This window comes from Pantherophis guttatus, chromosome 2, assembly GCF_059756535.1.
Source record: "Pantherophis guttatus breed Tessera chromosome 2, ASM5975653v1, whole genome shotgun sequence".
In the NCBI taxonomy this organism is placed as follows: Eukaryota; Metazoa; Chordata; class Lepidosauria; order Squamata; family Colubridae; genus Pantherophis; species Pantherophis guttatus.
Genome location: NC_142064.1, coordinates 16,007,207 through 16,022,607, shown reverse-complemented (window position 1 = coordinate 16,022,607; position 15,401 = coordinate 16,007,207). Strand labels below are relative to the sequence as shown.

Genomic DNA, 15,401 nt, shown 5'->3' with positions numbered 1-15,401 from the left:
GTTTCTTTTACAAGGTCACGTCGGGCCGCCCAATTCCAGAGTCCGAAATCTCCAAACACGCGTCTCTCGTTCCAAACGTGGGAATCCAGCGCTGGGCCAATTCCTCCCCGCTCAGCGGTCCCAGAAGCCTGTGGCCGCGGCTGAGGGCGAGGGAAGAAGTCCCGCCGAGCGCTTTGAAGGGCGGGCGCCGGGGAGGAGCCGCCCAGCTCCGAAGCGAATGGAAAAGATCCGGCAGGAACTCCGCGGCCGGGAGAAGAAGTTGGAGAAGTTGGAGCGGCCGAGGTCGCGGGGAGTACCGTCGGCGAACAGACACACCGCCCAGGTAAGAGCCAGGAGCGGCTAATCCTGTCAGGCCGAACTCGGATAAAGGGGAGAAAAGCCCACTCGCGTCCGCGTCTTTCCCCCACTTTGGCAAGGCGGCGTCTCCCGGCTCAATCTCATCCAAGCGATGGATGGTGCGTTTCCCCCGCGGACGGCTTTCTATTCCCACGCGCTTTTTTTCTTCCTCCTCTCCAGCCACAACAACCCGGTAAGGTAGGCTTAGGTCCAGAGAGAAGACGAAAGCATTCGGGGCTGAATGGAAATGGAGGGAAAGTCCAGCAGCCGCTTTGCCTCCGAAGCTCGTCTCCTGGCGGGAAACCGCGACGCGGTTGTGGGAACGGAGACGCGAAGCAAATTTGGGAGTCAATGGTTGGGGGGGAATGAGGAGGTTCGGGGGGGGGGGCATCGGCGCTATGGGTCTCTTTTGAGGAAGGAAGGCAGTTAAAATTTCTTGGAAAAATGTATTTTTTCTTCCTGGGTTTCATCTGGAAAGAAAGATACTCAGTGCTCCATGACAGCTATAGGCTGACGTTGTGGGTGTGTAAGTGTGTATTTATTTATTTATTCATTTATGGGTGTTAAGGTGTCCTGCTTTCTTCTCAACCTTGAAGGAGTTTTCCCCATCTGCTGCGTTCCAGCAGGTCCTTTTGACTTCACCCTTTCGCCTACAGCTCTGAAATGTACTGGTGGTCTCCTATCCAAGAGCTAAAACTAAGTTTGCCCCTGCCCAACTTTCAAATCTAGGCTACTTTTTCATTCAGATACATCTGACAGAGAAAAGGGTGACTTGAGGGCCTCTGTCTCTCAGCCGTAGGACGAAGCCAAAGGCAAACCGCTGCCGAAATCTTGCCAAGAAAATTGAAAGGTCTTGAAGATGGGCAGAAGTCAGTGTTAGCTTGAAGGCACACCCACTCTTTGTACTGGTGTAGATAGTCCTCGAGTTACGACCGCAATTGAGCCCAAAAAATTTAATGTCGCTAAGTGAGAAATGTGTGGAGTGAGTTTCGCACCGTTTTACGACTTTTCTTGCCACCGTTGTTAAGGGAATCAGTGCAGATGTTAAATTAGTAGCACGGTTGTTAAGTGAATCTGGCTTCCCCGTTGACTTTGCTTTGTCAGAAGGTCGGAAAAGTGAATCACGTGACCCCGGGACACTGTGACCGTCATAAATATGAATCAGTTTTCAGGCATCCGAATGTAAATCACGTGACCATTTTTCACACTTATGCTGCAATGGTCATAAGTGTGAAAAATGATCATAAATTATTTTTTCCAGTGCCGTGGTAACTTTGTGCCATTGTAACTCAGGATCTAACCAAACTATAATTCTTTGAGAAACAAAAGGTTCCATTGCCAAGATTTTGTATATGTCATAGTAAAGCTATCAGGAATGGACCATCTCAGTTCCTGGATACACTTGGGAATGAGTTTGAACTGTCCCAAACGACTTGTGGGGAAATAGATCTCTTTTTCATCTTGGAGTCATCTATCCGCTTAGACTGCAGCCTTGTAACCTCAATAGCCTAGTTACCAGACCTACTGAACGCTTTGCAAATGATTTCATAAAATGTGGATGTCCTAACAGCCGATCTTGGATGAGGTAGATCTTTGGCTAAGTCATGAAAGATACTGTAGAGTCTTGTTTTCCTATCCTAAAAGCTGGGAATTTACAACTTGGTGCCTTCCAGGTGCACTGAGACTGAAACTCCAAATTTTCAGAATTGAGCAAAGCCTATTTTAATTTCTGGAAGATGTTCTCTAAACAGATCTGAAGAACACCAGGCCAAGAGAGACTAGGTAAAATGATTAGTTTAGAACTAAGAGAACCCAGCCTTCCCTCAGGATAATTTCCTAAACGGTGTTAATTATTGCATATAAACTGCCTCAAACACTTTGGAGGTAGGACTGAATAAATATATTTTGTTGATGTCGTGAGATTGCCTCCCAATACTGAAACGTCCTGGAGATAAACCTGGACCCAGATTTAATTCAAACACAGTAATATGACCTGATAATTGTTTTTTTCAAAAAAAACCATGCTACATTCAGAAATTTACAATCCCCTAAGCGTTACTATTATTATTAATCTTCCCATCGTTCCTATCACCCATCTCCTCCCACTTATGACTGCATGACTGTAACTTTGTTGCTTGTATCCTGATGATTTATATTGATTGTTTCCTAGTATGATTTGATTGCTTATTTGTTCCCTATGACTATCATTAAGTGTTGTATCTTTTTATTCTTGATGATTGTATATTATTCTCCTTATGTACGCTGAGAGCATATATAATCAAAGACAAATTCCTTGTGTGTCCAATCACACTTGGCCAATAAAGAATTCTGTTTTGTTTTGTTTTGTTTTGTTTTGTTTTGTTTATTTTTGTTTTGTTTCCTTTTCTTTCCTTTTCTTTCCTTTTCGTTCTGTCCTGTCCTGTCCTGTCTGTTCTATTCTGTTCTGTTCTGTTCTGTTCTGTTCTGTTCTGTTCTGTTCTGTTCTGTTCTGTTCTGTTCTGTTCTATTCATCTCAATAGCCCTACAGACAAAGGTGTATTGAAGATGTACTGTAGTGCCATATCTAGATTCAATCCCCTCCATCCTGGCTTAGCAATATGTCACCATCTTGATACAAATCTACATTTTTCATCCACGCTGCAGAGAAGAATGCTAACCTGATCTTCCTTTTGTGGTGGAGAAATAGAATTCTGTGTAGTTTTTCTGTCTGGTATCCTCTATCTGGTATCTTCAGCTCCAGTTTCCAAATGGAGCCTATTACGCTCTTATCTGCGCTGCCTCTCTGTGACCCCAGACTTGGCTTTTTATATACATACGCCGCTGTCTGGAAGATTGGGAGCTTCTGCTGATGCTGTTCTTCATATTCTTTTGCACAATCGGCGGGAAAGTTTGTTAGCGAGCAGCTCTGTGCTTTTCTGATCTTTTGGAACTCTCACATTGTAGAAACATCCCAAGGGGAGGAAGCACATGGGAACATTGGTGGCTCAGAAAGAACCCAAGGACTTTGGTTACAAAAAGTCTTAGGTTCAGCTTTGATATCTCCCAACAGAAAAAAGCTGATTTTAGGGATTGCTTGCCAATTAGTATGAGTGAGAGGTGAATAGAAGCTTTTTCGTTGTTCAGTGACTAAGTCTTGTCCGATTCTTCGCAACCCCGTGGACCACAACTTGCCAGGATTCACATAATTTACCTACCAATTCGCCCAGCACTGAAAATGTGAGAGAGCGCAGCCACCTCCTCACAAGCGCATGGCCTTCCGTGCATGTGCTTTGCTTGCACCTGTGGTCTCCACGCATGCGCACTGATAGAAAACATGGCTAAATAGACATAGCGCCAGGGCGGGTGGGCAAATCGCTACTACCAGTTCGCCCGAACTGGTCTGAACCAGTTGAATACCACTTCTGATGTCAGTCCCCCCTCCGCCTGCCACTCTCTGACAGAGTTTGCCCGAATTCATGTTCATTAAATCAATGATATTATAACCATCACATCCTCTGCCATCTCCTTCTCCTTTTGCCTTCCATCTTTCCCGACTTTGGTGTCTTCTCCAAAGAGTCCTTTCTTCTCGTTTGGTGGCCAAAGTATTTGAGCTTCAGCTTCAGTATCAGTCCTTCCAAAGAACCGTCAGGGCTGACTTCCTTTAGGATTGACTGACCTGTTTGTCTTGCAGTCCAAGTGACTCTTTAGAATCTTCTCCAACACCACAGTTTGAAAGCATCATTTTCTTTGCCTCTCAGGCTTCCTTATGGTCCAACTCTCACAGTCATTCATTATTACTGAGGAAACCCATAGCTTTAACTACTGTATAGAATAAAAGCGTATTAGTCTTTTTAAAATTGATTTTGTGCCATCAAATCATTTTTGATCCTTAGCAATTGCATAGGTAAATTTTCTCTGTTTTGATCTAGCCTATGAGTCAGCAACCCATGGCTCAGGAGCCGGATGTGGCTCTTTCTTCTCTCTGCTGCAGCTCCCTGTTGCTGGTCAGCTCCACAATTGATAGGGCTTTCGGTTGGGACAGGTAGAGGAAAAAGGATGCCGCGCTAGGAGGAAACTCTATGGTGGGAGAACTGGACTTCCGTTCAGCAGAGGAAAAAGGATGCCGCGCTAGGAGGAAACTCTATGGTGGGAGAACTGGACTTCCGTTCAGCAGAGGAAAAAGGATGCTGCACTAGGAGAATACTATGATGGGGGAACCGGATTTCCGCTCGGCTCCAGAATTGAACGGGCACTTCTGGTTAGGACCTTTGTGGTTCTTTGAGTGTTTAAGGTTACCGATCCCTGATCTAGCCCTAACATGATAGGTCTTCTTTCAGGTGTTCCAAGGTGCAATCTTGCCAATGTAACTGCACCCATCTTGCTGTGGGTCATCCTCAGGGGTGGGATTCACTTACCTTCTCCACCGGTTCGCAAATGTGAGCACACACCTTCCGCGCATGTGCAGAGCATCAAAAACGTGGATAAATGGGATGTGATTACGTCCGGGTGGGTGGACGGAGCTACCCGCAGCCGCCACTACCGGTTTGCCCGAACTGGATAGAACCAGCTGAATACCACCACTGATACCACATCATCCTCTTCTCCTCATTCCTTCCACCATTACCAGCATTAGAACCTTGTTTTTGTTTTACTCTGTGTCCTGAAATATATTAACCAGAACTATGTGCAAAATGATGCCTCAGGTGGGAGAACATAAATGAAGGACACTTCCACATAGTTACTGGATGTATCCATGTAACCCCAACAGCTAGGGGTGAAATGCTCAGTTCTCCATATTGCTAGATAGCAGGTCCTTCAAAGGAACAATACAAACCCACAAAAATGTAGTGGATGGCACTCTGCCAGCATTTGGGTTCCCCGAGGCACTGCTTTAAATATATATCTGGATTCTGAGAACCTCTCCCTGAGACCAAAGTCCACTGCCTACTACTACTACGGTAAGGAGAATGTATTTCCTGGGACATTGCTTTTAACTAGTTCATTATAGGTTTTATGATACTCTTGGATTAGAAATTAGGGCTCTGTAGTTCTCCTCCTAAAGGACGCGGTGGCTCAGTGGCTAAGATGCTGAGCTTGTCGATCGAAAGGTTGGCAGTTCAGTGGTTCGAATCCCTAGTGCCGCATAATGGGGTGAGCTCCCGTTACTTGTCCCAGCTTCTGCCAACCTAGCAGTTCGAAAGCATGTAAAAAATGCAAGTAGAAAAATAGGGACTACTTTTGGTGGGAAGGTAACAGCGTTCCGTGCGCCTTTGGCGTTTAGTTATGCCGGCCACATGACCACGGAGACATCTTCAGACAGCGCTGGCTCTTCAGCTTTGAAACAGAGATGAGCACCGCCCCCTAGAGTCGGGAACGACTAGCACATATTTGCGAGGGGAACCTTTACCTTTAGTTCTCCTCTTGCTTTACCTCCTAGTTGCTGCTTAGCTGTACACTGAATTCTCACAAAATTCTCACACGGTACCTTCATTCTAGCTGCATGCTTTCCTTTAATGCACCGTTTCTTTAGTTTGTATAACTGCTCCTGAAATTTCTTGTGCATAATATAGTGTTCCTTTAAAAAAAAATTCTCACTTTTCCTGTTTTTAAAAATTATGAAGGACCTCGAAGGAGCTTTGCATGATTTACATTGATCAAGATTTATCATATGAAAAATGAAAAGTGATACATTTGTACCCTATTTTTTTGATTAAATAAAAATAATAACACCAATTCCATTCAATATGCTTTCTCTTCTTCTTGTGCCATATCCGTCATCAGACGTTGGTGATCATGTTGACAATACTATTTTTATCAACAGCCGCACAAAAAAATGCTGTTGAGTTTTGTCCAAACCAGTCCCTTTGATTTTGTTTGAAAAAGTTTTTTATTTTTATTTCTCATAAACATGCCTTAAATGTACAGTCTCTTATCTATTGTTGATCATACATATTCTCTTTTGACTTCGTTCTTCATCCTAAACAATTTAAGTATGTTCGGGGTTGCTCCTCTACCATTCTATCTCCTTTATTTTACAACAATCCTTCTTCTCCTTCTCCTCTCTTTCCCTTCCCTCCCTTCTATCCTCTTCTACTTCCTTTTTTTTCTCTCCTTCCCTTTCTCTCCTTCACTTTCCTTTCCCCCACACCTCCCTTCTTCCTCCCTTCTAAACTTCTAGTCCCTTAGAGTTTGAAGCCATGATGTTCTTCTTTTGCCTGGATCTTGTTTGCCTTCAATCTTTCCCTGGAGGATTAAGAGATATGATGTATTTTTCCGGGTGTCACATCACATGTCCAAAATATTCTAACTTTCACTTTTTAATGTTTTTGATGATTTCCCTTTGCTTTCCCAGGAGGCTTATCACTTCCTCATTTCTGATTTTGTCAACCCAGCTTATACGTAACAGTCGTCTGTAAATCCACATTTCAAATGCTTCTAGTCTCTCCAAGTGGCTTTCTGTCAGAGGCCAACTCTCTACTCCATAGAGCAGGATAGAAAAGATGTAATATCTGACAAGCCTGATTTTCAATCTTATATTTTCAATATCATTCAAAATTAACATAAAATATTTTTTCCTGAAAAACCTTATAGTTTTGAACAAGAAAAAAAAATGAGAAGAGTGACATCTTCAATATTTTGCAGAACTCTGAGAGGGATTTGAATGACTCCCCAAGAGTCCTCGGACAAACGATTTAAGAAACATTCCTCCAATAATAAATGTGTGGATGCAAATGATCAAAACACTGGGGTTCTCTTTAAAAAGGGGATAGATTTCATCATCATACTCTTTGAATTATATCTTTCTTTTCTCGTTCTTTCAGTCTGAAGATTTCCGAGGTATTTAAGGAATTAAGGCTGCGCAAATCCTTCAAAAGAGATGCCTTTAAACACAGAAGGGCATATGTGAGGCACCTCTTTTTGAATCCTTTAAGAAAGCGAATCTTTTTCAAGATTTGTAGAGCTGCTTTGAATGCTTTTCTTGGTTCTTTTTGCAAGCGCCACTCATATTTCATTCTTTTGAAATAGCTGCCCACGTTGTACAATGGCTAGCCAGTGTTTGTTGCACAAATGGGACCTGCAACAAAACGTCGCACTATGGGTGGTTTCCAATAACTTAAAAATGCAACATAGAAAAAATGGCTATGTTTGACATGAAAGCATCAATATGAGTCCTCCTCTGGCAGCAGCAAAGGGTCTGCTGGCTGCCAGAAGGAAAAAAAGCCCAGAAACTAGTGAATTGTAATTTCACTGAACTAGGGCTGCATAATATCTTGGTTTACGTAGGTAGAACCTGGCTAAAGAGAAATACACATAAAACCTATGAAAAAGAAAGAAAAACAAATATGTGTGTGTGTGTGTGTGTGTGTGTGTGTGTATTTGTTTGCTCATAAATACATGGTTTCCTTTGACATAGTTTCTATTGGCAGCCTAATGCTTCTTGAGCTACGTTACTACAGGTAAGCTTCACCTAATAGTATTTTGAACAGGTAGCATGTGGGTGCGTGTTTGTGGGTGTGTATATACGTACACACAAATACACACACACAATCTGTTCAATATACATACACACACACACCTGTTCAATATATATATATTGAACTACCTGTTCAATAGTCTACCTGTTCAAAACACTATTAGGTGAAGCCTACCTGAAATAAAGTAGCTCAAGAAGCATTAGGCTGCCAAAAGAAACTATGTCAAAGGAAACCATGTTAGGAATGTGGTAAGTCATATTATTCCTGCCAGATAAAAGGACCTGTTCTGCTAGTAGGGGAAAAGACGCTACCTCAGATGACAAATTCTTCATGAACCTTCTTCTCCTTCAACACTGTGAAGTTGTGAATATTGTGAAGTCCTCAGCTGCTATTAAATGGCCCAGGTTTGCCGTATGGTGACCCTGTCTGCTACCTTCTTTGATGATAGAAATGACAGCATGTGGTTGGATCACAAATGACCTGGAAAAGCTAAGAAGATTTCCACCCTAAAAAATTATACGGTAATTTATCCTGAGTGGATTCAGCCTTAGAGTGCCATAGTGATGCCTCCTGATGATGTAAATCACTGCTCTGATTTCTGTTATCTAAATAACCCTGAGAGGGGGTTGTATTTTAAAATGAGAAATTGCTCCAGAAATAAGAGAAGAGAGAGAAGTTTTTCAGGGTCACCAAAGGAGACAAATACTCAATTTATTCAAATAGAATATTTTTCCTAATTCATATATTTATATTTATTTGTATGTATTCATTTTATAAATAGCTCAAGGCAGCAAACATATCCAAATACCATCCTTCTCCGATTTTCCTCACAGCAATTTTCCTCACAAGGTTGAGGTGGGTTGAGTTGAGCGAGAGAGAGAATGACTGTCCCAAAGATACCCCAGTTGCCTTTCATGGCTAAATCAGGACTTGAACTCATGGTCTCCTGCCTTCTAGCCTGGTGCCTTAACCACTAGACCAGGGGTCAGCAACCTGCAGCTCTGGAGCCGCATGTGGCTCTTTCATCCCTCTGATGCGGCTCCTTGTCACTGGTTAGCCCCACAATTGATAGGACTTTCGGTTAGGACAGGTAGACTCTATGGTGGGGGAACTGGACTTCCGGTTGGCTCCAGAATTGAACAGGGGGCTTCCGTTTAGGATCTTTGTGGCTCTTTGAGTGTTTAAGGTTGCCGACCCCTGCACTAAACCAAACTGGCTCTATTCCCTGAGCTCAGGTTTACAAAGGAAATGCATGATTGCAGAAAATATAGAATCGGTGCTGCCAGGCCTGTTGTTTAGTTTTAAAAACAATTCTCATGTTTTCTGCTCCACCTAAGGCTTTTGCATTCTTCTCAGCAGAGTTGGATATGCCAATGTTGCTTGTGCAACTATGCCATTAAGTCTTTAGTAGCTGTGTGTCATCTTTTACAAGAGGCTATTAAAGGCTGAATTCAGCCTGTCTTTTACACGTTTACCGACATTTATCCTATGGCAGCTGGCTTAGCCTCACCCAAAAGATGCCCACAGTGTGTAGTTAAAAACATCAAGGTGGCAGCTGCGACGGTGCCATCAAAGCTCCACCCTTGTTAAAAATCTGCCAGGCACATAAATAACACCATCGTGGGGCCCCCTCCCGCCTGGGCTTTTCTTGCCACGCCTTGTGGACAGCCCTGAATTCTAGTTGTTTTTGCATCGCTCATATCCTGAAGATTATGAGCAGGCCTTAGCATCCTGGAATAATCCTAACCATAGTTTAAGGATAAAGTGAGTTTAACTGTTGATTCGGGTTTTAATCACAGTTAGTCCTCGACTTCCGATCGGACACTCAATTACAATAGACCTCTGTGGAAGTGGTTGCTCCATGAGTTCCAGGGCAGCGACCAGGGCCTCTATGGCCTCTTTGATGTTTGCCGTGGCAGGCAGGGCCTGGCAAGGGGCTTGTGGGTTCGGAGTGGTCCTCTGGGCCGCTGGAATGCTGAACTGGCTGACTGGCGTTGTAGGCCTGGGCTGCGGGGCTGGGGATGGCCTGGCTCGTGGTGCTGGCAAAGTGCCCAGGGGAGCAGCCATCTTGGAGGAAGTTGCCTCCGGAAGTGGCCTGGCGGCCATTTTGTTTGGCGGGAAACTGGGTGGGGGGGGAGTCTCTCTGGCGGCAGGCGCCATCTTGGAGAGATCAGGCAGGGGAGTCCTTACCGGGATGGCAGGCATCTCTGGTGCTGCCTCCTCAGGCCTCTTTCTGGCTGCTGCCCTTGTCCTCAGGAGGGAGGCCAGCGCTGCTCGGCACTCCTCTTCTGACATCTCAGCCACTTTCCTGTCCAGGCTTTCATCTGGTCTTTCTGCCCCCTCTTCGTCAGTGCTGAAGAAGCCTTCTCCAACATTGCCTGGCTCGGCCCCTGGGATCTCTTGCTGCATCTGGGTGGCCTCTGGCTGCCAGGGTGTAGCAGGATGGAAACCCCCTTCAATGTTTTCCATCGTTGATTCAGACTGGGGCTGCTGTGAAGTTCTCCTCCGTTGAAGGCCTCTGGTCACAACAGGGGAGCTTCTCTCACAGGTTATTTTGGAGGGCATCTCGCCTTTTCAGCAGCTCCTTGAGTGGAGTTCTGCTACCATTCCCTCTGCTACCATTCTGTGGAAATTGGGATCGTAGAAACACCCAGGAGCATAGAAGAGTCCAAAGGCAGATGCATGAATAAATGTGATAAATGTATTTATTCATATAACAAAACATATTAACTATATACAAAGGCTGTCTTAATATCCATTAGGATAGGGGGCACACAGCGTGTGTGACCACCCCTATCAAAGATCATGTCTCATGGAGAACAAACGTAAAAGAGAGCAAGGTGGAAAGGTTAGAGGGGGTTTTATACTCAGTGTAAGCCCCTCCTCTCCACATAGGGGTGGGGGCACTTTCTGCCTCCACTAGTGTCTGTATGATATATGTGCCAATGGCTTGCAAATACTTGACAACCTCCACAGCTACTTATGATCCCATTGTCCCAAAGGTGTTTTTTCAAGAGGCAACTGGACTTTCTTCTTTTTTCTTTGAAGACGTTTCGCTTCTCATCCATTCCCTTCCCCACCATCCAGTCAGAGCAGAAGAAGCTTCTAGGACAGTGATGGCTAACCTTTTTGCCGTCATGTGCCAAAAGCGGGGGGAACGCGGGGAGGTCGCCCATGTGCGTGCCCACACCCATAATTCAATGCGCCCTATGCATGTATGCACCCCCCCACACTTTTAACACATGATGGCATGTTTTTGGCCGATGGCAGGCTTGTGTGTGTGTGTGTGTGTGTGTGTGTGTACATATATTGAACAGGTTGTGTGTGTGTATGTTTGTGTACACATACATGCTTGCACAGAAGAGCGCACGCACGCGTGAGCAAAGCAAACACGCGCACGGCCCCGTTGCGAACCGGTAGTAAAGGTAAGTAGAACCCACCCCTGATGCAAACAAATATCTATATTTCAAACCTGCCCTCAGACATTCAAAAGACATAGTCAAATATTTTCCATCACAGTTCATGCAAAGCTAATAAAATTGCCAAACAGTTGTTTCATTCAGGGGTGGAGTGGATATTTGCTAATGCTTGACAATATGCCTGATAATATTACTTATATTATATACATTATACAGACTTTTTATAATAATCCAGTTTTGTTGGGGAGAATATAATTTTATTTTAGCCACATGGAAATCTTGCCACTGACTACAGGTAGTCCTTGACTGATGACCACAATTGACCCCAAAATTTCTGTTGCTAAGCAGGACGTTAAGTGAGTTTTGCCCATTTCACGGCCTTTCTTGCCCTAGCCGGTAAGCCAATCACAGCGGTTGTTATGTTAACAGTTGTTAAGTGAAACTGGCTTCCCTATTGACTTTGCTTGTCGGATGGTCGCAAAAGGGGATCACATGACCACCTTGGGACACTACGACTGTCATAAATATGAGTCAGTTGCTAAGCATCTGAATTTTGATCATGTGACTGTGGTGATGCTGCAATGGTCGTGAATGTGAAAAATGGTCATAAATAACTTTTTTCAATGCCTTTGTAACTTCAAATGGTTACTAAATGAATGACTGTAAGTTGAGGACTACCTGTATTGGCTTGTCACTGAAATTCAGCCTACTTCTAGATAATGATCACATGACCCACAGAAGTGAAATGCTAAATGTAGTTGTAGTTGTAGGCTTTCCTCGGGGATCGCCTGTTCTACCTCCTCTGTCCATTACGTCAGGAGCCGCGCAGATGGCCATCCGTTGTTTAAATTCCTCCATTTGGGAAAACCCACCACGTCTAACACAGAACCTTCCATTATCATAGACATATAAACATTAGAAAATTCATCCTGATGTCCAGTTGACTCCTACTTCAATTTAATTGGCTCCTCTCCTTTCCTTTCCTTTCCTTTCCTTTCCTTTCCTTTCCTTTCCTTTCCTTTCCTTTCCTTTCCTTTCCTTTCCTTTCCTTTCCTTTCCTTTCCTCTCCTCTCCTCTCCTCTCCTCTATCTTCTCCTCTCCTCTCCTCCCCTCTCTTCTCTATCTTCTCCCCTCCCCTCATCTCCTTCCCTCCCCTCCCCTCTCTATCTTCTCCTCTCCTCCCCTCCCCTCCTCTCCTTCCCTCCCCTCCCCTCTTATCTCTTCTCTATCTTCTCCCCTCCCCTCCTCTCCTTCCCTCCCCTCTCCTCTCTATCTTCTCCTCTCCTCTCCTCCCCTCCCCTCTCCTCTCTATCTTCTCCTCTCCTCTCCTCCCCTCCCCTCCCCTCTCTTCTCTATCTTCTTCCCTCCCCTCCTCTCCTTCCCTCCCCTCCCCTCTCGTCTCTTCTCTATCTTCTCCTCTCCTCCCTGCCATCTCTTCTCCTCTCCTCTCTCCCTTCCCCCTCTCCTCCCCTCCCTCTCTCCTCTCCTCTCCTCCTCTCTCTCCCCTCCCCTCTCTCCTCTCTCCTCCAAGCCTCCAAGGAATGAGGTGCCAGTAGACATTTTGAGGCCCATGGGCACCAGATTCCTTAAACATCTTCCAAATATAATTTTGCAGATCTCGGAGTGATACTGATGTAAATGCTATTGTTTTCTCCTTCTGTACTAGTACTGCAGTCCTTGATTTATAACCAGTTGTTTAACAACTGTTTGTAGTATGATGCTGCTGAAAAAAGTGGTCGGTGTTATGAGCATCCTCATGTGATCAAAATTTGGGTGCAAGGTTGCAGGTCATGTAACAGTCGTTTGTGACCTTCACAGCTGGCTTCCATCAAGCAAAGCAATGGGGGAAGCTGGATTCACTTAACAACCACAGCAAAAAAAACCAGGCACGACTCAATGACTGCGGTGCTTAGTGATGGAAGTTCAAGTTCCAATTGTGGTCATCATTTGAGGACTAGAAAGAAAGGTTTTCTTTCAAAACATCGGCACTGTAGCTGTAGGCACCATGAGATCATAAATCGCAAGAAATGTATTTCCTTCTCGAAGAAAATTCAGCCAGAGGAATTAACAAATTGTTAATTGTTTTACTTTTTCTTTTTTTTTGTTCACTAAAATGGGCGGAAAGTTCTCCAAGTTCTCCAGATGTTCCATATTTTATATTTTAAATCTATTCTACTTCAAAAGAAATCCATTATGGCATATTGGGAACTCTGCATTCTGCATGGATGGTGTTGATGGGACAACTCTTCCCAAGTTGTTTGATTTGGTTTAGGTTCTTTTAATTACAGTACCGCACAAAAAAAAGGAAAGATAGCATGTTAAGAAGCAAAACAGTATTTTCAAAGAAACTTGTACTTGTTTTTAAGCTTCACATATATCCAGGCCATTGTTAGCAAGTAAATTAATGGCTCTATAGCACTTTGTTTCAAAGGAATCCTGGCCTGGCCAGAGGGGAAGAAGTAAACCTGAAAAATAAATGATTTCTTAGAAGGTAAGAAAGGATGAATGTGGCACAACTTGCCTGTTAGATTTCTAGTAAAATAATAATAATAATTAGCCGTGTTTGCCATAGCTGCACTCACTACGACAAGCAGTTTAATATGCTCTTTTCATCCCAGATGTGTACATTCACCAGGGTAGATAAAAATCAATGATTTTTTTAAAAAATCAAAAAAATCAGATTTTTTTGATTTAAATCGGATTTTTTTGATTTTTATCGAATTTATTTTAATAAAAAACTTTTGGGGTAAAAATCTATCGTAAGATAGTTTTCTATTTAAGATAGATAAATAATTTAGTTTATTCAGCATGAAATGGAGCTTAGTTATGTAGCATGAGGCTGTATATTCTGCAACACTGGGACTATCGGTGAGTCAACAGTGGGTCAAAGGAGTAGCAGAGATGACAGTTGCTCTTTAAAAATTATGATTTAAATCGAGTTGATTTAAATCAAACCTTTTTACTAGTGATTTAAATCATGATTTAAATCGTGATTTAAATCAACTCGATTTAAATCAAATCCACTCTGACATTCACCAACAAGGTTGAGGGCATCTGGCGTTCACTAAACGTTTACTAACATATAGATTATTTCTTTATTTGTATCCCATTTTTATTATTTTTATGAACAGCTCAAGGTGGCAAACATATCCAATATACCTTTCTTCTCTTTTTTCCCCACAACAACAACCTAGAGTGACTGGCCTAAAGTCACCCAGCTGACTTTTATGGCTAAGGTAGGACTAGAACTCACGACCTCCCACTTTCAAGCCCAGGCTCTTAACGACTAGACCAAACTGGTTCTAATATGTACCTTCGTCACCTCCTAGGATGCTATTTTAAATGTGACTGTTGTTATTTAGGTTTAGGTCACAGGGAAAGAAAAATGCCAAGTAGGTGTTGCTCCTTAATTTCTTATCAGAAGTCATTTGCAAGAATGTTGTTGGGTGTGACTTCTACTTTTGGCAACTGCGACCATCAATGTAGATGATAAATTATTGTCCCTGCTAAAGTGTGTGTGTGTGTGTGTGTGTGTGTGTGTGTGTGTGTGTGTGTGTGAAAAAGATACCAAAACTCCCCAGAACATTTTATTAAGTCAAGCAGAGGAGTTATTTTTTCCAACTAAAACAGATCTTTTTCATTCTGAGAGCAGCAACAGAATGTAACAATTGTTTTTTTCACTGCTTCAAATGAAGCACAAAATCATAGGTTAAGACTAATACCGTGTTTCTCCAAAAATACGACCTATTCAAAATGTAAGGCCTAGCCCAATTTTTTTGGGATGGGACTAATATATGCCCTACCCCAAAAATAAGGCAGCTCTTCCCTTCCCCAGTCACCTCATGGCCGCTCGGCCTCTTAACCACGGCCCGCAGATCAGCTGATCCAGCGAGGGTCGGAAGTTCTGTCTCTCCGGGTGCCTGGAGATATTTCCAGCACACTCTTGCCCACAGTGCCAGGCAACCTTGCAGCCGAGGGCCCCTCTGTTCCGTAGCTCACCTTGTGGCTATAGAGCAGGTGGCGATCACGGTTTGCGCTCCGCCAGGCCTGGAGCTCCGGAGTTGATTAGGCTGCTGCTTTCTGAGGCAGAAAGCCATGCAGCCCATCGGAATTGGCTCCACACACCTCTCTACCTGGCTGTTGCTGCTGCGCTGGAAATATCTCCAGGCACCCAGAGAGACAGAACTCTCTG

The 15,401-nt window shown here is 43.8% G+C and overlaps 1 protein-coding gene across 1 annotated transcript in view; it reads left to right on the top strand.

Moving 5' to 3' along the window:
* The first annotated feature begins 210 nt into the window (after positions 1-210).
* Positions 211-15,401, top strand: part of CCDC68 (coiled-coil domain containing 68) — a 55,408-nt gene continuing 40,217 nt past the window's right edge. The window contains exon 1 of the mRNA XM_034401534.3: positions 211-322. The gene's annotated coding sequence lies outside the window, so the exon portion shown is untranslated. The remainder of the gene's footprint in view (positions 323-15,401) is intronic.